The following is a 24,375-nucleotide window of genomic DNA, read 5'->3' on the forward strand; positions in this document are numbered from 1 at the left end:
TTACCTCAATGTTTTAAGTGTTGTAGCTTTGTAACATGTTTTCAGAACTTTCTGGGCTCTTTTTTTAAAAAATTTTTCCTCATCATATTTAACTGAAATTTTTTTTTGGAGGAAGATTGGCTCTGAGTTAACATCTGTTGCCAATCTTCCTCTTCTTTTTCCTCCTCCCCCAGACCCCAGTACATAGTTGTATATCCTGGGTGTAAGTCCTTTCTATTTCTTCTGTGTGGGATGCCCCCGCAGCATGGCTTGATGAGTGGTGTGTAGGTCCGTGCCCAGGATCGAACTGGTGAACCCTGGGCTGCTGAAGTGGAGTGCGTGAACTTAACTACTGCACCACTGGGCTGGCTCCCATATTTAACTTGAGAATCAATATATTGACTTCCAAAAATCTGCTGATCATTTATTTTATTGGGAATGTGTTTAATTTATGGACTAACTTATAGAGAGATATCTTTAAGACGTTGAGTTTTACTGTGCTGAAATATGGTATGCCTTTCCATTTAAGTCTTCTTTTAAGTCCTTAGAAAAGATGTTTTAAAGGTATCTCTACCTCTACACAGATCTTGCACATTTCTTACATTATTCCTTTGTGTTTTATTTTTAAAATATTTTTGTTTTTTTACTTTGGGACAATCTCAGACTTTTGGAAAAGTTGTAATTATACTACAAAGAACTCTCATTTCCTTGAAAACTTTGTCTTTATGCCCTATCACTCCTCAGCTCTTTGGTGTATATTTCCTGCAAGAACAAGTTTCTACGTAACATAACCACAGTGTATCTGTCAGATTCAAAAGCTAACGTTGATACATCACTGTTGTCTAATTTGTGGACCCTATACATTTCGTCATTGGTGATAGTAACGTTCTTTGTAGCAGAATTATCCAATCCAGAACGATGCATTGCATTTGCTTGTTTTCAGGTCTTTTAAGCATCCTTCAGTCTCAACTAGTCCATAGTCTTTCCTTGATTTTCGTAATATTGACACTTTTGGAGATTATAGGCCAGTTGTTTTATAGACTCTCCTTTAATTTTTGTTTGTCTGATGTTTCTTCATGATTAGATTCTTGAGCCATCTTTGGCAGAAATATCACAGAGGTGATGCTGTATTCTTTTCATTACATTTTATCAAATGGCACACAGTTTCATTTTGTTCTGTTACTGGTAATGTTCATTTTGATCGTGTAAGATAGAGTCTTCTGTGCTTCTCTGGTCTAAAGTTACTCTTTTTGTTTCGAAAAACTATGTAAATATCTTGTTTCTTATCAAGCTTCCAATTTATTTATTTTTATCGATTTAGTTTTATGGTTTCCTATTCAGTGAGTTATAATCTGTTAATACTCATTTATATTGATGTTTAAATTGTATAAGTTTGGCCCTTCAAGCTGAATACTGTCTCCTTTTGACAAGTCCCATCATTGAGCACTCCCTTATCTGGCACAGTGAGATAGCCAGGCTCATCTTGAACTTTCCCTACCCCAAATATTTAGAAGCCAAGATCTAGGTGCTTATTGATATTGGGTTGTTTCTTCCATGCCCTTCTATGAATAGAGCTAGAGAATATGGGTATGTTCAGATATATATTTATGCGTGTGTGTGTTTACTTATCTGTATACACACACACTCACATACACATACACAGAGTTATATAACATGTATTAATATTAAACTATTTTTGCATGCCCGGAATAACCTTTTGGTCATGGTTTATTATTTTAACCTCCTGTTGGATTTTGCATGCTCATTTTTTTAAAGGAATTTTTATCAATACTCAAATGAAATTGTTCAGCAGTTTTCTTGGGCCATTTGTTAAGTTTTCTTACCCATTTTAGGTTTGCTTCTTAAAGGATTTTAAAGCTTGCTTTTTTTTCTTTTCTTGTGCTCAGGAGCAGCTTAAATAACGTTGGATTCTGTCTCTTAAAAATTGAGCATAATTCTGTGAAACCATCTGGGCTTGGTGCTGCAGATTTATTCCTAATTTAGTGGGCTTTGGGTTTTTTTTCTTTCTTTTTTTTTTTTTGTGGCAGCTAGAGAGCCTGACAAAGAGGTCAGTTATGTTTGGGATACTAAATATGCAGTCAGTTCCTTGCACCTACTTGCTAAGTCTGACCTTAGGAAAGTGATTTCCATTTCTGAGCCTTCGCTTCATCACATCTCAGATGGGGGCAGTCGGCCGGCGAATCTCACAGAAAACTTTTAAGAATGAAAATGAAATATTGCGTCCTAGAGCACAGTAAAGACCCAAGCAAATGCAAGGCTTTTTTTTTAGGGTTCATTTGAATACGATGCTGGTCTTCAGAGTTGTCAATGAGGATAGCTCCCAGTATCACAGTGTTGAAGGAGTTTGTGCAGATGGCCAGGGCCTCCTCGAAAGACCGGCAAGTGGAGAAGGATCCGGCAAATGGAGACATTTGCTTTGTTATTAACAACAAAGAAAAATTATGAATTACACAAACAAAATGTGGTCTAGATAGAGTTTATTTTTGTGAATTTTAATGAGGGATTGGTCTTGTATTTATTAAAACCATATTTTATAATCAAGGAGAAGCATTGGGTAACGTGATTTTCCTTTGTGCTTGTGTTTATTATAATTTGGTTAAATACTTGAGATTTTTGAGGAAAGTTAACTCATCTAATAGACGTTAAAAATATGTTTAGATGCATTTGTATGTCAAGGAAGCCTTGTACTAGTATCAAGATTAAGAGAATAAATAATTAAGAAACACCTGTGCAAGGTACTGTGCCAAGCATTGCATATAGGATGAAATCTCTTTCTCTCATGGTTGGTCTTTTGGACGAGTAGTTACCAAAAAATATGCAAATTGCCACAAATCTTTAAAATGAATCTAAATGAATTTAAAATGAATTCTTTGCATTCATTAATAATGAAAGAAGCAAGGACCGTCAGATTTGTGTCTAATGTTTTACAATCTTTTTTTTTTTCAATATAGCTGATACCGCGTTGGCTTATGCGATTCTTAATCTTTCGGAATAATTTTAAGGTTTGCATACTGAATTGCATTTAAATATGCTTTTGAAATATTTCAAATTTTAGGCGTTGTTTTTATGTTTGAAACTAAGAATGCGTAATTGACGTGGCCTCCCGTGAGTTCTGCTGAGAGGCCTAAATACCTGAGGGGATCTCACATGTAAAAGTAACCGAGGCTTCACGGTAGAGCTGAGGGGGGTGCCGGTTTCAGCCCAGGCTTCGAGGCGCTCCGGGGACGCGCAGGTGCGCCGGCGGCACAGCCCGGAAGTCAGCGGGGTTGGGGGTGGGGTGGGGGTAGGGGTGGGGGTGGGGCGGGGGTGGCCGCTCTGCCTGTGGCGGGACCCTGCCGGGCGGTGGGCCACGCGGGCGGGCGGGCGATGTCGAGAAGCCGCAGCAGGTGCCGCGGTCCGGGGCATCAGGATTGGAGGGCTCAGGTGGCTCTTGCCAGGAAGAGCTCCTCCGTCCCAGGCCTCCTGAGCGAGACAGTCCACGCCTGGCAAGCTTTTAGTCGGAACTCAAAATCATGTGAAATGCAAGTTTTGGAAACTGTTGAAATCGCTTTCTTTGGCTGTTTTGTGTGTCCTTATCAACCCCGGTGCATTATAGTGGGCCTTCAGAAAGCGAATCGGGTTTCTAAATTCATAGTCTTAGGAGAACAATCCTTTTTTCTATTTATGCAAATATTAGTTGTCATTGATTGAATAGTTTTTTGATCCTGTTTAGACCCAAATTTTAGTGTAGTTTTGTAATTTTCCTAAAAATTGGAATTAACAGAATTAAGTTTTATTTTAACTCAGATTTGTTGAAAGCTGTCCAGAATTTCTCTTTTTGGCCCTCTTCGTAAGGGTCATGAATATCTCATAGTCTGATATGACGTTAGGTTTGCATGCTTTAAAAATGATTTTTACATTCTTCATAACTTTTAAAGCGTTTTTGTTCTGTGCTTAGATGTTTTATTGATAAAGGGGTTAGAGATTACTTTCGACTTCAAATTAAAAATAGTAGATTTGGAAGGAAAGTTTAGCAATAAAGAAAATATTGATCATTTTTAGTTAGTATTTTCTAGTCTTAAAAAATGAACTTAGTCCCGAGATGATACTTTCTCTGCATTGTGGTCATTGTCTATCAGGTACTGTTCTATGAAATAGAGTATCTCTTTTACTTTAGAATTTGTTTTTGACTCTCTTCCAAAAGAGGATTTAGCGCTGCATTTATACTTACTGAGTCTTCTTTTTCTTTGACTGCCTTCTCTGTACTTTTGATAGATTGAATCCTAAGATCTGACATGACATTTTCCTGTATTGCAATGTGAGAAATTCCTTTTATGAAACACTACAAACTACTTCCTAAACAGATTTTCTTAATTATAGCTATTTGTAAACTTTCTTTTCCCTTCCCATTAATAATGCTTTAATGCCAGGATTTCTTCCCAGATCAAAGGGTATTGGTAGGATACCTAGTTCACACACCCAGAAAAGATACTTATCCTAGTGTGGAAATGATTTTCTACACAAATTACCTTTTTTTTTTTTTTGAGGAAGATTAGCCCTGAGCTAACATCTGCCAATCCTCCTCCTTTTGCTGAGGAAGACTGGCCCTGAGCTGACATCCGTGTCCATCTTCCTCTACTTTCTATGTGGGATGCCTGCCACAGCATGGCTTGCCAAGCGGTGCCGTGTCTGCACCCAGTATCCGAACCCTCGAGCCTCAGGCCACTGAAACGGAATGTATGCACTTAACCACTGCGCCACCGGCCGGCCCCCAAATTACCTTTTAATGCTGAAATTGTTGTTGTTATAGTTGATGATGATTTAAAAGTTATTTTACCAAAGGAGCCACACTTGATTGTTCATTTACTATGTAAATTTATAGATATTTATAGTTGTGTAACAGAGTAAGACTAAGGGGAGGAGACCTAAGCAAATTATTTACATTTTAAGAGCTTGAATACATACATACCTAACCATAGACTTTTCAATTAAAATAATGTCACAAAATAGAATTAAAAAACAGTTTAAAGCCCTGTGTTTGGGTGTTCATTGGACATGCAGGTCTATCTTGCTTTCAGTACATTTAATATACACAAATAAGGAATTGCCAAAATTAAAAACTAGGAGTGATTGGTATTACAGAAGGATTGTGTATATTAAAGAATGGTTTCAGCATAGAAGTTTAAAAAGTTTCTTGGTTTCATTTAAAACACATTTCAGTTTTCCAGGTATTTTCCGAAATACATCACTTGTACTGGTTGCTTCATTTTTAAAAAAGTTTTGTGTAATGCTTGAGGCATGGAAAAGACGTGGTAGAGTCCTGTGACTTCACTCAGATATAATCAAGTGATTCTCTTCTTTCCCATCTGCCTTCCCTTGGTAACCTTGTCCTGATTTTTATGTTCAGTATTCCGTTGCTTTAAAAAAAAATGGATTTGTTTTGTATGCATTTATTTATTTATTTTGCTGAGGAAGATTTGCCTGAGCTAACATTCGTTGCCAGTCTTCTATTTTTTTGTATGTGAGCTGCCGCCACAGCATGGCCACTGACAGACAAGTGCTCTAGGTCCATACCTGGGAACTGAACCCAGGGCTGCTGAAGTGGAGCATGCTGAACTTAACCACTAGTCTACTGAGGCTGGCCATGCATTCATCCTTAAAGAGCATATTAAATTTTATTTTTTAGATTTGTATGGTTTGAATAGTCTAAGATGTAACTTTCTGAGGTTCATCTGTATTTTTGGGAGTAGCTTTGGTTAGTTAATTTTCACTACTGTATAATATTCCAGTGGGTGAATATACTCTGATTTATTTATTGATTCTCCTGTAGATTGACATTTCAGTTGTTTTTAGTTTTTAGCTGTTAGAAAAATACTGCTGTGAACATTATTGTATGTGTCTATTATTGAATGTATGCTAGAGTTTCTCTAGGCCCTAGAGCAGGGTTTTTGAACTTCTACACTATTAACATCTTGGGCTGGATAATCTCTGTTGTGGGTGCTTTCCTGTGCTTTGTAGGCTGTTAAGCATCATCCCTGGCCTCTACCCACTAGATGCTGCTAGCACTCCTCCAGTTGTGGCAAACAAAAATGACTCCAGATGTTGCCAGTGTCCACAAGTGGACAAAAGTCACCCTTGGTTGAGAACCGTTGTTGCCTTTGACCCACGAACAATTTAAAATTATCTTAAATTTTTCATACATATGGGGATTTTTAATTTATCTTTTAATTTATAACTAAAAATTTTCTCTATGTCAGTAAATATGTATCCCACATAAATAAAAGCTCTTATTATGGGGTTCTTCAATAATTTTTTAAAGTATAAAGGGATCCTGAGACAGAAAAGTTTGAAAACACTGCTCTGGGCTTCCAATTCCTCATTTCCAGAAGAGGGTTAATAATAACGCTTACCTTGTGGGGCTCTTGGAGGATTAAACGAGTTCACATTTCTTATGTTAGTGTTGTTATTGTGTGCTCCTATCCCCCGTAGAAGGATAGCTCACTTTTTTTGACCCAAATCCTGTTTACCTTCTAGGCCCACGTCACGCTCACCTCTTCTCTGTCCGTTCTTGCACAGTGCCCATGTGTGCTGTTTTTATAGTTTTTTTTTTTTTAATGGGAACTCCTATAGCATTTACATTCATACCTTGAATTTGACTCTCAAGTACATGCTGCGTTGTATTGTCAACTTTGCTAGGATTCCTCAGCCTTCTGGGTTTTTGCTTTCTGACAGAGGGGAAGGAATTCCTGGTCGGTTGTCCGAGCTTTATTACTGTTGTTGTTCTCCTTCTGAGCTGGATCAAACTAGGCAGTTATCCAGGGAGGAATTCTTTTTACTTTTGGCTGCTGCACCCAGAGCTGGATGGAAGCAGATTTCAAGCACCCAGGCCTCCCTTTCCACCTACCTGCTCATTCAGTTCTCTACAGCAAAATCCCAGAAACAGCTGTAATTGTCTTTTCACAGCTATGTGACCTTGAGTAAGTTTGGTAACCTCTTGACATATTAAGTGCTTAAATGTCAGCTGCCCCTGCTGTTAGCAGTGCAGAGATTCTTCCTTCTGCTTTGGTTTGGATGCATCTTTGGAGATTGATGGGCAAAGTCTTAGGATGACGCTGGTCTACCCTCATTATCTTTTCTATAGTGGATATAGCTCTTTCAATAGTCAATGTCTGTATTTTGTCTTTTTTGTTTTTTTTTGGTGAGGAAGATTGGCCCTGAGCTAACATCTGTTGCCAATCTTCCTCTTTTTTTTTCCTTCCCAAAGCTGCAGTACATAGTTGTATATCTTAGTTGTAGGTCATTCTAGTTCTTCTTTGTGGGTCACTGCCACAGCATGGCTTGATGAGTGGCATGTAGGTCCACACCCAGGATCTGAACCAGCGAACCCCATGGGCTGGCCCTGTGTTTTGCATCTTTGAGATGGCTCTCTTATCTTAACCTACCTAAGATAAGAAGGTTGTTTTTTCTTTTCTCCTTTGTGCCTCCAGGTTCTTGAAGTTAAATAATTTTATCAGGCAAATTCTTTGATTAATCTTTGTATTTAGCTATGGAAACACAGAGTTGTCACTTGAATGAATGAATGATTTAGGAGGAATAGTTAGAGAGGTCTGGAAATTTATATGCCTTGGAGAGAAATCATGGGACTGTTATCTTAAATGTCAAGCTTAAGAAGTGAAGTTAAAGTGATTTGCAATTGGAAGCCATTTTTACTGAGAATATTTTGTTAAAAATGTTATATTTGGAAGATTCATCTATCTGGGTGGAGGTTGGGGGTCTTATAGAGTTAAAAACTGAGAAACCAGGAAGGTAATGATTAAGTAAGAACTTGAACTTGAGTAAGTTACTTGATTTGTTTGTTTTTTGAGGAAGATTAGCCCTGAGCTAACATTTGCCACCAATCCTCCTCTTTTTGCTGAGGAAGACTGGCCCTGAGCTAACATCCGTGCCCATGTCGCTCTACTTTATATGTGGGACGCCTACCACAGCATGGCTTGACATGCTGTGCATAGGTCCACACCTGAGATCCGAACTGGCAGACCCAAGGCCGCCAAAGTGGAATGTTCGAACTTAACTGCTGCACCACTGGGCTGGCCCCTTGATTTTTGTTGATGTAAATAATTAGTTCCTTCATCCCTACACCCTCTCTCCCTGCTTCTCTCTCACATATAACACTGGGGCCATGAAGGACTTAGAGGTCATTTAGGTCCCCAGACTTCCAGATTTGAAAAAATAAGTTGGACATAGGCTTGTCAACTTTTAATTTTCTAAAATAAAAATTATTAAAGGAAACTCACTATCTACTGTTACTGTCCCAAAAAACCACCAACAAAACAGAAAGAGCATTCTCTAAGAATAAAAGGTGGAACTTTGTGAAAAATCAGAGCACTTTCATTCCACGAGAGCACTGGTGGAACTGCTGGTCACCAGTGCTTAGGAACACAGAAGCTGTTCACTTTTCTAAGTTTCAGGGTTACCAAGACAAGAGGAACAAAGATGAAGTGCTTAGGTGATATCACACCTCTGAATGTGGATGGAGCCACAGTTTAGCCCACTTCTGTGGCCCTGATCTAGTCCACGGTTCTTAACTATGTTTTGAGTCATGTATTTTTTGTCATGTGATTTTTTTTTGAGAGTGCTGGGAGATATATATCCTCACCTTGGAAAAAAAAGTTGGACAAGAACAACATTAGGACTGAAAAGAGTACTGAACTACAGATAAGACCATGAACTGCTCGTTCTAATACATTCGAATGGACGGTTTTCCAGAAAAATAGAAATTCTAAAAGAGATTCAAGTAGAAATATACCATTTAAGAAAGTTGATTCTGTAGCTATGTCTTACCACAGAGGAAATACCAGATTCAGATGGTTTTGCAGGTTAGTTCTACAAAGTATTCAAATAATACTTGATTCCAACCCTCACAAACTCAAAGTCTCCCTCTTTCAGGAACACTCCCTGGGTCATTTTTTCAGGCTAGCAAGTGTTAATACCATCATCAGACAAGGACATTGTGAATAAGGAAAATTACAAGCCAGCCTCACTTAGGAAGATAGGGTGTGAAACCTTAAATGTAGTGTTAGCACAGATAATTCCACAGTGTGCACTTCTGATAATGCATTGTCGTCAGTTTGGGTGCCTTCTAGTAATACCAGTTGGTTCAATATTAGAATTTAATCACAATATTAGAATTTAATCACAATAATAGATAAAGGAGAAAACCCATCAAAGGAGATATAGAAAAAGCATTTGACAAAATTCAACATCTATTTGTGCTTTAAAAGCAAGAACAACAACAACGACAACACCTCCCAGAGAAAGGAGTAGAACAGAACTTTCCCAACCTGTTAAAGGGCACCTATCCGCAGGAAGCATTCTAAAGAGCAAAGGCTAGAAGCAGTCCCTTTATAATAAGAAATATCACTGTCGCTACTTCTCTTTAGCACTTGGATGTCCTAGCCGGGTCAGTAAAATGAGAAAGAGAAATAAAAGAAATAAGTATTTTGAAGGAAACAACAACAAAAAATCACTATTCTCAGATAATTTTCACATGCTAGTCTAGATAGAATCATTAAAGAATCTGTAGACAGATTATTGGAAACGAGATTGTTAGCAAGGTAGCTGTTTATGAGATCATTTTAGAAATCAATGACATTTTTATATACCAGCAACAAAAGGAAAAATACTTAGCTTAAAAAATATCATACTAAAATGAGAAATGTTATATTGAAGACAAGTAAGTGTTCTATTTAAATGTTAAGTGTTAAAACAAAATGACTCTATTCTTCAAAAATGACGATGTCATTAAAGACAAAAGCTCTGGCAATATTCCAGATTAAAGTGACAGCTACACACAATACCTAATCCTAGACTGAATTCCCTACTGGAGGGAAAAAAGTGCTGTAAAGGATATTATTGGATCACTTGAAAATATTGGAACACAGAAATTTAGATACAAGTATCGTACTCATGTTAAACTTATTGGAGTTGAAAACTCTACTGTTGCTATGTAAGAGAAGACCCCTATTCTTAGGAAATGCACACTAAAGTTTTTAGGGGTAAAAGGCCATGATATATGCAATTTACTCTCAAAAGATTCAGAAAAAACACTGTATGTGGGGCCGGCCCGGTGGCGCAGCGGTTAAGTGCACACATTCCACTTCAGTGACCCAGGGTTCGCCAGTTTGGATATTTGGTGCGGACATGGCACCACTTGGCAAGCCATGCTGTGGTAGGCGTTCCACATATAAAGTAGAGGAAGGTGGGCACGGATGTTAGCTCAGGGCCAGTGTTCCTCAGCAAAAAGAGGAGGATTGGCGGCAGATGTTAGCTCGGCTAATCTTCCTCAAAAAGAAAAACAACCAAAAAACCCCACTATATGTGTGTAGTGAGAGAGGGAAATTGATAATGCAAATAGGGTAAAAAATATTAATAGATGAATCTGGGTAAAATGTATACAGGTTTTTTTTTTCTATTTTTGCAATGTTTCTGTAAGTTTGAAATTACTTCTAAAGAAAAAGTTAAAAAAATACTGTTTACAATAGCAACAAGTAAAATAAACAGAGCTTTGTGTTTTTCTTTAATTCAAGTTAAACTGTCTCATTGATTTGACTTTCTCTTTAAGGAGGGATGGAGGGCGTGGCAGAATGGAGGAGAAATGGGAAATAGCTGTGTTAACCATGAGGAAAGACTTTGGCAAATTTTGACCTTATATTATTTTTATGCCTGTATTATAAGACACAGAGTGGTTCTTTCCAAAAGTTATTGACTAGTTTTTTTTTTTAGTTAGAGGTATAAATCACAAAGAAAGATACATACATCTATTATTTTATTTCTACTTAAAACGTAAATATGCATTCATTTGGCTATCTTTTGTTGTAGGACAAAGCCTTTTCTTTGAGCAGTTTTGGAGTCCTTGCATTTCCTCTCTTGCGTGAACGATACAGCCACAGCCACAGCACAGCATCTACCACTTTCAGTTTCTGTTTCTTTAAAGTAGAGCGAGAGATAAGACCCTTGAAGTAATATGAGCTAGAATCCTAAGATTTTACAAATCTCTCTATTCCCTAACCTTTTACTGTTGCAATTCCCACACTTCCTTTGGCATCCTTTTTTTTTTTAATCATCTCATCTTTACTGAACTTTCCCAAAAGATTAAAGATAAATTTTCTAGAAACAATAACATTGTTGTAGTCACACTTCATCTGTTTGCATAATAATTATATCACATAATGGCACAGGTGGCATAAACTGGATTGGAAGTGTTAACACTGTTGATTGCTAAGCATGCAGTTCAACTGGTACTTAGACATAATAGGCATAGCCCAGTAGCCTCACCTCTTTTGTGGGCAGCAGTGTTGCTTTTTAGACACAATGCATAATATCCCTTTTCTGATAGATCAGTTAAGCCAAAGGTTATTGAGAGCTTTTTGTATAGTAGGCCAGTAAGCGTGAGCAGCTGTACGTGGCTGGCCAGTTTGTTAAATGGCTCCGTTAGTAATTATACTCAATACTACAAAATGAATTTTGAGTCATTTAAATTAATTTCATTAAGATACACCAAGGAACTGATTATTAGAGAGGATTACTGGCAAAAGGCAAATAGGTATGAATAAAACCGTTCATTTGATTCACATCTGCTATTTGTGTACCAGGCTTCTTTCCCACTCACTTTGATAATGCAGATGATGGATACTGCCCTGGTTAACTTAAGCAGAAAGAGATTTCATATTGGAATTGTTGAAGGTTGGAGAGCAGGCTCTTGGCTCAGTCCCTAGGGACCTATCCCCTAGGATGTCTCCATGGAACACCAGGGCTGGGCTGCCAAGAACACTGACATTTCTGCCACAGACAGAACAGGGAAGAATTCGGGTCCAGGATCATAGCGCCCTGGCTGCGATTTGGGGAGCAGGAAGTTGCTGCTGCATCTGTTTATTCCAGGAACACCCCATCTTAGTTATCCAGGGATCAGGAATAGTGCCAGACTATTACTTGAGAGCCAATCTACCTTTGCTAGATCTGTTCCAGTAAGAAGAGTGACCTATAGATCTCCACCTCTTTCTCCACTCTTTCCTCCCTCTGCCAGTGCTGAATTCAAGTCTCTTCATATTGGAAGACTTTAAATCATATCTGGAATGCCACTGTAGATTTCAGCTATCCTGACTGCAGTCTCTTGAAGGTGCAGACTCTTTTTTTGTTTTTGTTTTTTTTTTTTTTTTTTTTTTTTTTTTTTTTTTTTAAAGATTTTATTTTTTCCTTTTTCTCCCCAAAGCCCCCTGGTACATAGTTGTGTATTCTTCGTTGTGGGTTCTTCTAGTTGTGGCATGTGGGACGCTGCCTCAGCGTGGTCTGATGAGCAGTGCCATGTCCGCGCCCAGGATTCGAACTAACGAAACACTGGGCCGCCTGCAGCGGAGCGCGCGAACTTAACCACTCGGCCACGGGGCCAGCCCCTGTTTTTGTTTTTTTGAGGAAGATTATCCCTGAGCTAACATCCTCTGCCAACCCTCCTCTTTTTGCTGAGGAAGATTGGTCCTGAGCTAACGTCTGTGCCCATCTTCCTCTACTTTATAAGTGGATGCCTGTCACAGCATGGCTTTATGAGTGGTGTGTAGGTCTGTGCCTGGGATCCAAACCAGTGAACCCCGGGCCTCTGAAGCAGAGTGCATGAAGTTAACTGTTACGCCACCAGGCCAGCCCCTAGATGCAGACTCTTAAAGCATCTATCCTAGGACTTCTCTTGTACCCAGGATGACTCATACTTGGTTTCTTCCCTTCCCTTTTTCTCCCTGAAATTTCTCTTAAGCTGGTCATTCTCTTGATTCTAATTCTCTCTGCCCATCTCCTTCCTTCTGTCATTCTCTGTTTATGCAAAAGGAAGACAGTGGCTGCCACAGCCGCTCATGGTTTCCTCTGTTCCCCAAATCTGAATTCCTGGGGGAGTGACTGAGCTAGCTCTGGTTAATAGTAGTCTGCAGGATTGGCTGCTTTTGGAATATAGGAAAGAAAGGACCAAAGCTTGACTTAGGATAGTAACATTGGGAGTGGAGACTAGAGAATGGATACGAAAGATATACAGGAAGTCGAATAGACAGCACTTGGTGTCCACGTGAAGTGGGGAGTGAGGGAGGGCCCAGGATGGCTCCTGGGATTCTGCTGTGGACCTTGCAGTGGAGGGCAGGCTTGTGTGGGAGATGCTCTCCGTTTCCCCTTCCCTCTCCACCCTTTATCCTGGTAAAGGGTTGGGTTCCGTTGTTCCTGTCCTAAAGGCTCTTGTGGTGCTCTGCGCTTCCCTTTATTGCAGCACCTGGCCTGTGATACTATAACCACCTGTGTACTTGTTCCGTCTTGTACTTGTAAGCTCTTTGAGGATTAGTGCTGGTCAGTGCCAGCCGTAAACAAGCAAGCCAGACTGTGGATGGATTGAATGAATGAGGATCGAGACTATGGAAGCAGATTTTGAAGGAAAGATTCCTTTTTATCCCTGCTAAGTTTTGGATTCAGTTTTGTCTCTGTGGAGCTTAAGAATCATCTCCAAATGTCTATGCCGAGTAGGTACTTAGATTTACTGGATTTGGATTCCGTGGGGAGAGGCCCTTGTTGCATATTTCTGAGGCATTGCTAAGGACATTTGAAACTAGCGTGGATGACATCTCCTATAGTGTCTATGTCGGGTGGAAGGGGAAGACAACCACGGAAGGAGCCTTGCAGTGTAGCACTAGTGAAGGATTTGGCTGAGGAGGAGCACAGAAAGGAGTTCCAGAGATTGGAGTAACCATACCAGAGCGATTGGGGGATGCTGTATGTCCCATCATCTGCAGAAGCCATGCCAGGAGAGGGCTTCTTCATTTTTAAAGGCTGCAGAGGTGTTACGAGGACTAAAAGCAACATATTGGATGTAGCAGTTGGAAAGTCACTGGCAACCTTTTCCAGAACTCTTTCAATGCCTTGGTGGATGGAGATGTTAGGTTGCAGTGGGTTGAAGATTGAATAAGAGATGAAGTGGGCAAAGTGAGTGTAGACTATCCTCTGTTGGTGTTTGTCTCTGAGGGGTTGGAGAGAGAAGGCTGTAGTTGGGGTTGGTCTAGGAGGGGACGTGCTGTACAGAGAGACTTTAAAAATTATATGGGAGAGCTTTGAGAATTTCTGGAGGCAGTGGGGAAGAAGCTAAAAGAAGGGATTTAATTTGAATAGTGTTTCTGTTTTTTAGCCAACGTTTGTGTGCCTGGCAGTGTGCTGAAGTCCTGTATTTAGCAATTTATTGAATCCCCATCACAATGCTGTAGGGGAGGTAGTGTTATTCCATTTTACTGCTGGGGAAACAGAGGCCTAGTTTAATTAACTTTACTGACGTCATGGAGCTGTTAAGTGGCGGAGGCATGTGGGAGGGATTAGAATCCAGTTCTGTCTGGCTCTAAGGTCAGGTGTTGCCTCTTTATCTGGCTGCCTCTTAAGTGAGACAGTCACAATTGGAAAGAAATATACAAGGGGTTTTAGTTCGACTCCCATTGTGATGGTAATTTTGTATAAGATGTCATTCTGTTTGGTTGAGATTACCACTGTGATGTCAATTTGGTTTAATTGCTGGAAACAGTAACTGTCGTCTGTTACAGTAACCTTTTGTTTAGTGCCTCAACCTAAGGATTTGGGCATGGCCTCACTGATCAACCTGGTTGCTGGTTGTGGTTATTGTTAGAGAGAAAGGAAAGTTTATCCTAAGGGAAATGGATAATAGGATTTCGTACAATTAGATGGTTATTGTATTGCACAGGCTATGACCAAATAGAAGTCTGTCTGCTCCCCCTACCCCCATTTTCTAATAATTGCCTATTGAGTGGAATCTGGTGATAAAGGAACTCGGACATTCAGCAATTGAATGTTGTAAGTTGAAAGTAATAAGGCATACAGAAAAAGTCTGCATATTGAATCTAAAAAGTTTGGTCTTCTCATCCATGCCCTTTAAAGAGGATGTTTCTAAGACTTTCTCAGGTTTATAATGGAGCACAGTATAGATATGTTAGAGACAGACATATAAACATATTAAGGACCCTTTGTTCTAGTTGTGCTCTTGCCCTTTTAGTTTTATTTTTCCTCCTTTGTTGCATTATTCTGCTGCTTTTCTATTCAAATATCTGGTGACTAGTTGTTGATACATATAGTTTTTATTCATATCTATCATGCCTTTTTCATTCTGTAACGGTTGGTTGTTCCCACCCCTGCCACACCTCCCTCCCCCATTGGCTTTTGGAGTGTAGACAGTCTCACATTCAGGATTTGGCATGTTGCTTTCTTGTAGTGGTGTTTACTTTGTTCCTCTAGCCTGTGTATTTCCTGACAGCTGGTGGTTAGATTTAATGACTTGGTTTATTTAGATAAAGATTTACTTTTTTAGGTAAGAATGATTAATAGGTGATGATGTGTGTTTTCCATTGTTTCATGTCATGTCTACTTATTCCACTGATAACGAACCAGATTCTGCTGTTATCAAGCTTCCTGTTAAGTTGTTGCCTCATAATCTTAGCATCCATTGATGATGTTTCCCTAAATTCTTTATTAGGGATTGTAAAAAGAAAAATGGTGATCATATAATTCTGTTATTTTTTCTACATTTATTAGTTGGAACTTTTCCACGAAGAACTTTTTGCCATCAGTTCTTTGCTTTCTCTACAATACAGTTTGTTCAGGAAAGGCAATGTAAGGGATTGATTCCGTCCCTTCATTTATAAATCTTTGGAGTAGTATGTTGATGTATTCCATTGGTGATTGGTACTTTTTTAAAAAAGGAATATTATAGATGTATGGATTTTAAAAATACTGTGTAGTGTATTTATTTCACTATGGACTCACGGTTTCTTTATTTAATTATTGTCCATTACTATCATTATTTATTTTGATGCTCTATTTTCTCCAAATTTAGCCAGTGGAAGCTCCTGGAGGTTGGCTATTATGTCCTTTTGACATGTCCCCTCATTTTTTGAGTATTTCCTTAGTTTCTGGCACAACAAGATGTTCCACGCGGGGGCGGCCTGGTGGCACAGCGGTTAAGTGCACACGTTCCCATTTGGCAGCCTGGGGTTTGCCAGTTTGGATCCCGGGTGTGGACATGGCACTGCTTGGCAAGCCATGCTGTGATAGGCGTCCCACGTATAAAGTAGAGGAAGATGGGCACAGATGTTAGGTCAGGGCCAGCCTTCCTCAGCAAAAAGAGGAGGATTGGCAGCAGTTAGCTCAGGGCTAATCTTCCTCAAAAAAAAAAGAAATAAAATAAATAAAATAAAAAAAAGATGTTCCACATCTACCTTGTACTTTTTCTTCCCCTGACCTGGAATCAGTCTTTTGTCTGAGAAGTGCTGGTTCCTTTTCATGGAGAATGGTATTTAGAAACCAAGATTTGAGAGCTCATTGCTACTGAGGTGTTACTGCTTCCAAGGCCTCTCAGTGGGCAGACCTAAGGAAGTATCTATACATATACACGTGCATGTACATGTGCACATCTGCACCTATACACACACACATATACATGCACATAAATACTGTGAGTTTACACCAATATCTTCAAATTCTAGTCTATACCACAGGTTAAGTCTAGTTTCCTCTCTCTCCATGTTTGTAAACTCCTTTCTCTGACAGTGAGAAACTTGGCTCCCATTATCAGCCAGCGTGCATCCAGTCTCTGCTGCTGCTTCTGTGCTTTCGTGGATGTCCTCCACACCCCAGTCAGGCTCTAACACCTTGCATGGGGCCACCATGGCTATCTTTCCCTCAAACTTCCTGTGTTCTTGTGACAGAACTCTCATTAGTTGTTTTGTTTTTTTTTTTTAACTTTTTATTTGGAAATAAATTCAGACTTCCAGAGAATTTACTAAAAAGAGAACAAAGATGTTCCACATCCCCTTCACCCAGAGTTGCCAAATGTTACAGTTGTTCCGTGCTTACGTTTTCTCACTTACTCTCTGTTGTTCTGCACATACTGTGTTGTGTGCACATACTGTTTTCTGAACCGTGTGAAAGGGACCTGTAGATGTAATGCCCCTTTACCTGTAAATGCATCATCATGTATTTCCTAAAAACAAGGTCATTCTCTAACCACAGTACAGTTGTCAAGATCAGGAAATTAAGATTGACACAGTACTGTTGTCTAATCTACAGACCTTATTCAAATTTCACCATTTGTTCCCCTGATAGTCTTTGTAGCAAAAGAAAAGAAAAAAATTCTTTGTTTTTTTGGTTGAGGATCTGAGGATCACATATTACATTAGTCTTCTTTTAATCTGGAGCTGTTTTTCTTTCTTTGTCTTTCATTGCCTTGACATTTTTGAGCAGTACGAACCACTTATTTTTGAGACTGTCACTTAATTTGGCCTTTTCTGATGTTTCCTCATGATTAGATTTAGGTTATACATTTTTGGCAGGAATACCCACGGAAGTGATACTGTGTCCTTCTCAGTATATCATGCTAGGAGGCACATAGCTACTTTTCCCAGTACTGATGTTAGTTTAGACGTGAAGTTTGCCCTCATTTGTCTTTGATAGCTTGCTTGCTTTCTGGGACAACATATTCCGGTCACATCTTGTATGCTTCTTGTCCCAGACCTGGAACCAGCCTTTTCTTCAAAGATCCCTGTTTTTAATTTTAATTTTTTATTTTTTATTGTGATCTGGTGTTTAGAGACCACAATTTATGTGCCATGGGCAGTCTTTGTTACTGTATCGTCATTGTTTCTGTGCCTTTTTCAGTAGGCAGTACTAGGTGATACACATTTTAGGAGAAAAAAATTATGAGTTTCATATTGATATTTCAAATTCTAATGAAAAATTGTTTTTATGTAATCACAGGATTTTATATTGGTATCTCTTTATACTTATAATGAAAATCTTGACTCATAATGACATTGACATTATTACCTACTTGATGTATCTTATAGTATCCCTGTAATAGTTAAAAAAAACCCCAAGCCCAATACCAATATTACTACAATCTGACAACTAAATGCAGTTTTATATAGTTTTAAAAATAGTTTATATCCTAAAATATATCCCATTAGGATTTACAGCCTAAATACTGTGATTCAAAGTTACTTAATTCTTTCCCTTGTTTGCTTATGCCACTGACTTACTATACAGTTAGATTAATTTGTTTTTCAGTTTTTAGGGATTTTTTTCTTTTTAATTTTGTTTTTAATTTATATAACTCATTTACATGATTGCAGAATTATAACTTATGTAGAACGAAAGTTTTGCTTCTTTCCATGTCTCTTATTTTCCCTATAGGTAATTGTTTTTATTAGTTTTGGTCTTGCTTCCTATACAAAAAGTAGAATATTATAAACTCTGCTGTACACTCTACACTTAGCTTTTTAAATTTAATGATAGAATTTGGAACTCACTCCAGAGCTGTGCTTAGAGATCATCTCATTCCTTTTAGTTTGCCTGTCCTCTCTTGTTGCAAGTACCACACTGATTCAACTAGGTCCCTGTTGATGGACGCTTATGGAAGTGTAAGAAATAGAGAAAGGAAAAACCAGGAAATGACAGATGTAATTAAAATTAGAATCAGTGTGCTTGCAAAATTGATGCAAGTCTGAAAGGGACCCACTCATAAATTAGGTGTTTGTAAGATTCAGTGCTGGCAGGAAGGTTGCGGGTTTGCAACTAGAATCAATTACCCTGTGAGCCTTTCACGTAAGGAAAACTGCTTCTCCTGCCCCACTGAAGTCCAGGCCTGGATAGTGTATGACCCAGGAAAGGAATGTCATGCTGTGTGGAGCCAAGAATGAATCCTTAGGGTAATTTTGCTGGTTCCAACACCCTCTTCTCTGTACTTATTCTGAGGAGATGACTGCCTGAGTGCTCCAGTATCTGTTAATTTTACCAGATCTTTGGTTAACGAGAGAAGGGGAAGTCTTGTCAGTTTGCCCCGAAAGATAACTTCTGCCTGCCTCTATCCACTAAGGGTATAAGGGGTATGGTCAGGATTGTGAGCTGGCCAGTATAGATTGATGGAGAGATTTTACACATTCACTTGGGTCACTCCTCCTCAGGAACCTTCTTCCAGCCAAGAATCTCTCAAGTATAGTAAAAGAAACTTTTGCACAGATCCTTTTGTTGCCTGGTTCTTCTCTCCCAGAACCATCTCCCTGAGTCCACTTTTCCATTCCTACCCCTGGTCTCTGTAGGCTGGTGGAACACGATGGAGTGGTGATCTGCGTGGGACCAGAAGGATAAGGAAAAGCTGCCTGGACTTCTGGGAGAGGAATGAGGCCTGGCTCAGGCAAAAAATGATCAAGAGGCTAAGGGCTTTGCTTTGCTGTCTTGCTTTTTAACTTAGGGCCCCAGGCCTGTGGGGTCCTGGGATGAGAGAAAAAGGCAGTCTTTAAAGCTAGTTGTTCCTTTTGTGGTTCAATACCTGGATAGGTGTGCTAATGACTAATGTAGAGTTTTCAAGGTGGCTGGCCACTTCCCTTTTCCACCCACGTCTAGAACTAGTTGAGAAAGATGGAGGAGATGGCTGGAAGGTCAGGGTATTCGGAGCTTTGCTGTTGGTAAGGCTGGGGTTGAAGAATGTGGCGCTCTGCTTCTTCCCCCCAAGGCTGGCCCTTGATGCCTGTACTCGTTTGCTAGGGTGGCTGCAACAAATTGCCATGAACAGGGATGGCTTAAAATAAGAACAGTTTCTCTCTCACAGTTCTGGAGGCCAGAAGGCCAAAATCAGAGTGTCAGCAGGCTGTGCTTTCTCTAAAGCGTCTGGGGAAGAACCTGTTCTGTGCCTTTCTCTTAGCTTCTTGGGAGTGCTGGCATTCCTTGGTCTGCAGCTGCTTGACTCTAGCCTGCCTTCGTCTTCACGTGGTGTTCTTTCTTCTGTGGCTGTCTCTTCTCTTCTTACCAGGACACCAGTAATATTGGACTAGGGGCCACCCTAATCGACTGTGACCTCATCTTAACTTGATTACGTATGCAAAGACCCCTTTCCAAATAAGGCCACATTCACACAGGTATTGGGGGTTAGGTTTCAACATGTCTTTTTGGGGGACACATTTCAATGCATAACAATGCCTGACTGAGGCAGTCTGCAAAGCATTAGCTTACCGGGCTCACTGTGAGACCAAACCTGGGAGGCTGCAGTGTTGGAGCTGAAAGGCCAGACTTGGGGCTGCCTCCATGGGACCTAGGCCTGCCTCTGTGAACTTAGCACGTGGGACTGAAGTGGAGCAGGGTAGTAGCACCTGCTTGATCTGAACGTTGGCTGCTCAGTTTCTTTTAAATCTCACTGCAGGAGAGGAGGAGTGAGTGAGGACTGGAGAGGGTGGCCTCCAGGATTTGGGTGAGTCCTCACGAGAAACCACGGGGGAGGCTGGGATACAGCAGTCTCCCTTATCTGTGGTTCCACTTTCCACGGTTTCAGTTAGCTGCGATCCGCAAATATTAAATAGAAAATCCCAGAAATAAACAATTCACAGGTTGTCAGCTGTGCGCCATCTCGCATGACTCATCCCTTTGTTCAGCGTATCCACACTGTACATGCCCTGCCCGTTAGTCACTTAGTAGCTGTCTAGGTTATCAGACCCACTGTCGCGGTATTGCAGTCCTTGTGTTCAAGTGACCCTGATTTTACTTAATAATGGTCCCAAAGTGCAAGAGTAGTGATGCTGGCAATTCGGATATGCCAAAGAGAAGCCGTCAAGTGCTTCCTTTAACTGAAAAGGTGAAGAGTTCTCAACTTAAGAACGAGAGAAAAAAAATTGTGTGCTGAAGTTGCTAAGAGCTATGGTAACTTTTATTACACTATATTGTTACAACTGTTCTATTATTAGTTATTGTTGTTAATCTCTTACTGTGCCTACTTTATAAATTAAACTTTATCGTAGGTATGTATGTGTAGGAAAAAACATAGTATTTATAACGTTTGGTACTACCTGTGGTTTCAGGCATCCACTGGGGGGTCTTGGAACATATTCCCCAAGGATGAGGGTGGACGACTGTAGTGTTCTCTTCTGACATTAGCACAGCTGGTAATTGTGCCTTGGTTCATTTTCTTTCTAGCCTAATGCAGTATCTGCTTAACTGGTGAGTCCGTATCTCCCTGGGGGCTGTGCCTTACTGTAGACCCTGAAGTGTTCTCTTCAGAGGCAGCTAGCAGTACAGACCAGTTCAGTGGCTGGCATTGTGTGAGAAACTAATACTCGCATGATGAGAGCCATCGGTTTTTACTCTTCTCACAGAAATTGTTTAAATTCTGAAATCAGAATTTAAGGTCAGAAATACAGGTGTACACCAGGAAAGCAGTATAGGATATAGATTTACATTTAGCAGGAAGGCAGCAGCCTCAGTTTCCTTTTTATTAGCAAATAAAGATATATGATTAGAATAGGGAGAGTAGATGTTTTTCCTTCATGGTAAGGAAAAATTTTTGACATAAGAAGCTTGAGAGAGTTATGTAAGTATGAATTAGTGCTAGACTTTTTTTTGCTTAATGAAAAAGATCTTTAGTTCATTAAGAAAAAAATTCTTAGGGTACTTACTATAAATATGGTTATTTGGTTTAGGTGGTCTCAAAAGCATTGAAGGCCAGCTCTTTAGAAGCAGAATAAGAAAGTTATCACAGATGTTGTTGTCACTCACTTTGGGGACTCAGTCTCTAAAGAGATTTAGCATTAAAAAGAATGATTATTGCATCACCATCAGCTGAAAATCAGAGAGGTGTTTCTTGCAAAATATAACGGTCTTTCTCCGACTAGGAAACGTTATTGCAAGAGCATTTAAACCTACTTTTCTGCTTGGCCCAGAGAAATAAAGGTAAAAGAGAAAGATGGGGGGCTGGGAATTTGATTCTAGGAGCATGATTGATTAACTTTAGTAATGATAAATGTGGATTAGGAAAAACTCAAAAAACAAAATTTATAAACTACCTTTTAAAGGTAAACAACGTAAGTAGGCAACCCCAAAATGAAATGAAAATGGTTATAGATGTCCAAAAATGATCAATATCACTAGTAATCAAAGAAATGAAACTTAACACCAGACTTTTTTGGCTGTCATATTGGTAAAGATTTGGGGTGGTGGGATTAACATTAAGTTTTTAGATGCTTTAACATATTTTAAATTTTATGGTGATCATATATTAACTTTCTAGATTGAAAAGGTCTAAAACAAGCTGGGTCTGTAGGACACGTACCTGATTTGTAGGTAGAACTAGTTTTGTGTAATCAAGAGATTAGTGCTGCTAGGAAGAGGCAAAGTATGTTTCACAGACCAGTTAGCAAACTAGGTCAAGGGCTGGGGTTTAATTCTGATTGCTGCTATTTTGCTGCATATCTGAACAGTTTCATTGCGTCAGTTTCTTGTCAGAGCCATTGTTCTGTTGCTTAGACCAAAGATCTTGATGCCTCTTTCTCTCACATGTATCAGGAAATTTTGTTCAGAAAATATCTGCATTCTGAGCACTTCTCACTGACCACCACTAGTCCAAGTCACCATTTTATCTCACCTGGGTTGGTGTAAATTGCCTCCGTGCTTCCACTCTTGTCTTTTTTTGACACAGCAGCCAGAATGATAAGCCAGCTCACTTCTCTGCTTAACATCTCGTCTTAAAATCCTCCAGAAGAGTTACCTTAGAAAACGGCATCGTCTCCTTGAATGGAAATACATGTTAGAATATCAAGCACGGGAATGTACAAGAAGGGGCAGAAGCCTAAGATTACTACTTCCTGTCTCATTCAGAGTAAACGCCAAGCTCTTCTCCCCATCTCCTCTCTCACCCTTCCCTCCCTTGCTTACCGAGCTCCAGCCACAGTCACTTTCTTGCTATTCCTTGAAGAGCCCAAGAGGCTCCTTACTCTTCTTCCAGATATCTGCATGATGCATTCCCTCCTTCAGGCCTCTGAAACGCCTTCTCTGTATAAAATAGCTCCCCGTCCTCTTTGCCCTCTCTCCCCTCCCCTGGTTTCTTCTTCAGAGCACTTATCACTTATTTATTGTCTGTTTCGCTCTACCGCCGGGAGGGCTTGGTTTCACTCCTTCGTGAATGCCTGCCCAGCAGTTTGCATTCAGTAACTATTTGTTGAATGACTGGCTGGATTTCCAGTTTCTTCTTTAGTGGCTTCTTCCTCTGCCTAGAGAAATACGCAGGCCACTCTTGTTCTTTGGGGGAGAAGTGAGACTGCCTTCCGTGTACCAAATGTTTCTACAGAGCTAATCTGGGGCCTTCTTCCCCTTCCTCACTGCTCTGATTTTTTGTATTCTATTATTCTTTACCAATCAAGCAAATGAATCTGTTTTCTAAGTAACTTTTCTATTTTTGGGACCAGTATTTGCTTTATTTCTGCATTTGGTATCATTTTATGTAAATACTTTAATAGCATTTTGACATTTATTCCTTCATTCAGTTAGCAAATAGTTATTTCGGCAGATATTACCAGCCAGGCTGGATCCCAGACTGACTGCGGCCTTGAAGAGACGGAGAGGCTGCCTTTCCCTTGAGGCGCTTATAGTTCAGAATGTGGTTGGAGGTGCCAACTATTGGGACAGGCAACTGCTGTAAGAGGAATGCAGTCAGGGAGGTCGAAACACACAGGATGATTCACCTAGGCCTGCTCCAGAGGGTTGGGAATCTCGACAATGGGCGGGAGTTTGCCAGGTGAGGAAACAGGTAACAGCTTCAATGGGAGGGAATGATCTGGACAAAGGCATAGAGAATTGTATTTGTTTAGAGACGCACAAATCCATGTGTGTTGTTGGAGCATTAAGTGTAATGCAGGCTGTGGTGGTAGACAGAGCCACAATAGCTATCCAGGGGCCTGATCTGGATGCTTCTAGAGGATTATGTGTATGCTGTATAGAGGTGAGACTTTCATCCTGCAACCCATGGATTTGGGCCTGTGCATCTGAAGGGAGCTGGGTGGCAAGGTGATCTTTGGGAGGTTTTTTCTTTTGTATGCCCCCTCCCTGAGGCGGGGGGAATATCGAATATTTTCTGCTGTGCATTAATATATTTCCATGCAGATTATTTTCTCCTTTAGATTGTTAAATTCCTAAAGGGTGGCAGGGTTTGGTTTTGATGTACCTCTTTTCTTTACATGTACGCATGTACTTTGTGATATAGACGCTTATTTAAACCTTAAAAGAACGATGATCACATCTTTATCTGTAGCTCTGATGTGTTTTAACCTCTTTTTTAAAAACTTTTTTCCTTTTTCTCCCCAAAGCCCCCCAGTACATAGTTGTATATTCTCGTTGTGAGTGCCTCTGGTTGTGCCATGTGGGATACCGCCTCAGCATGGCCTGATGAGCGGTGCCATGTCCACACCCAGGATCCAAACTGGCGAAACCCTGGGCCGCTGAAGCGGAGTGCACGAACTTAACCACTCGGCCATGGGGCCGGCCCCTGTTTTAACCTCTTATTAT

General features: G+C 40.0%; 1 protein-coding gene across 3 annotated transcripts in view; it reads left to right on the forward strand.

The window, feature by feature from the left end:
* The window catches only part of KDM4C (lysine demethylase 4C), a 390,883-nt gene that overhangs the window by 10,424 nt on the left and 356,084 nt on the right, over window positions 1-24,375 (forward strand). The window lies entirely within an intron of this gene.

This window comes from Equus caballus, chromosome 23 (assembly GCF_041296265.1).
Source record: "Equus caballus isolate H_3958 breed thoroughbred chromosome 23, TB-T2T, whole genome shotgun sequence".
In the NCBI taxonomy this organism is placed as follows: domain Eukaryota; kingdom Metazoa; phylum Chordata; class Mammalia; order Perissodactyla; family Equidae; genus Equus; species Equus caballus.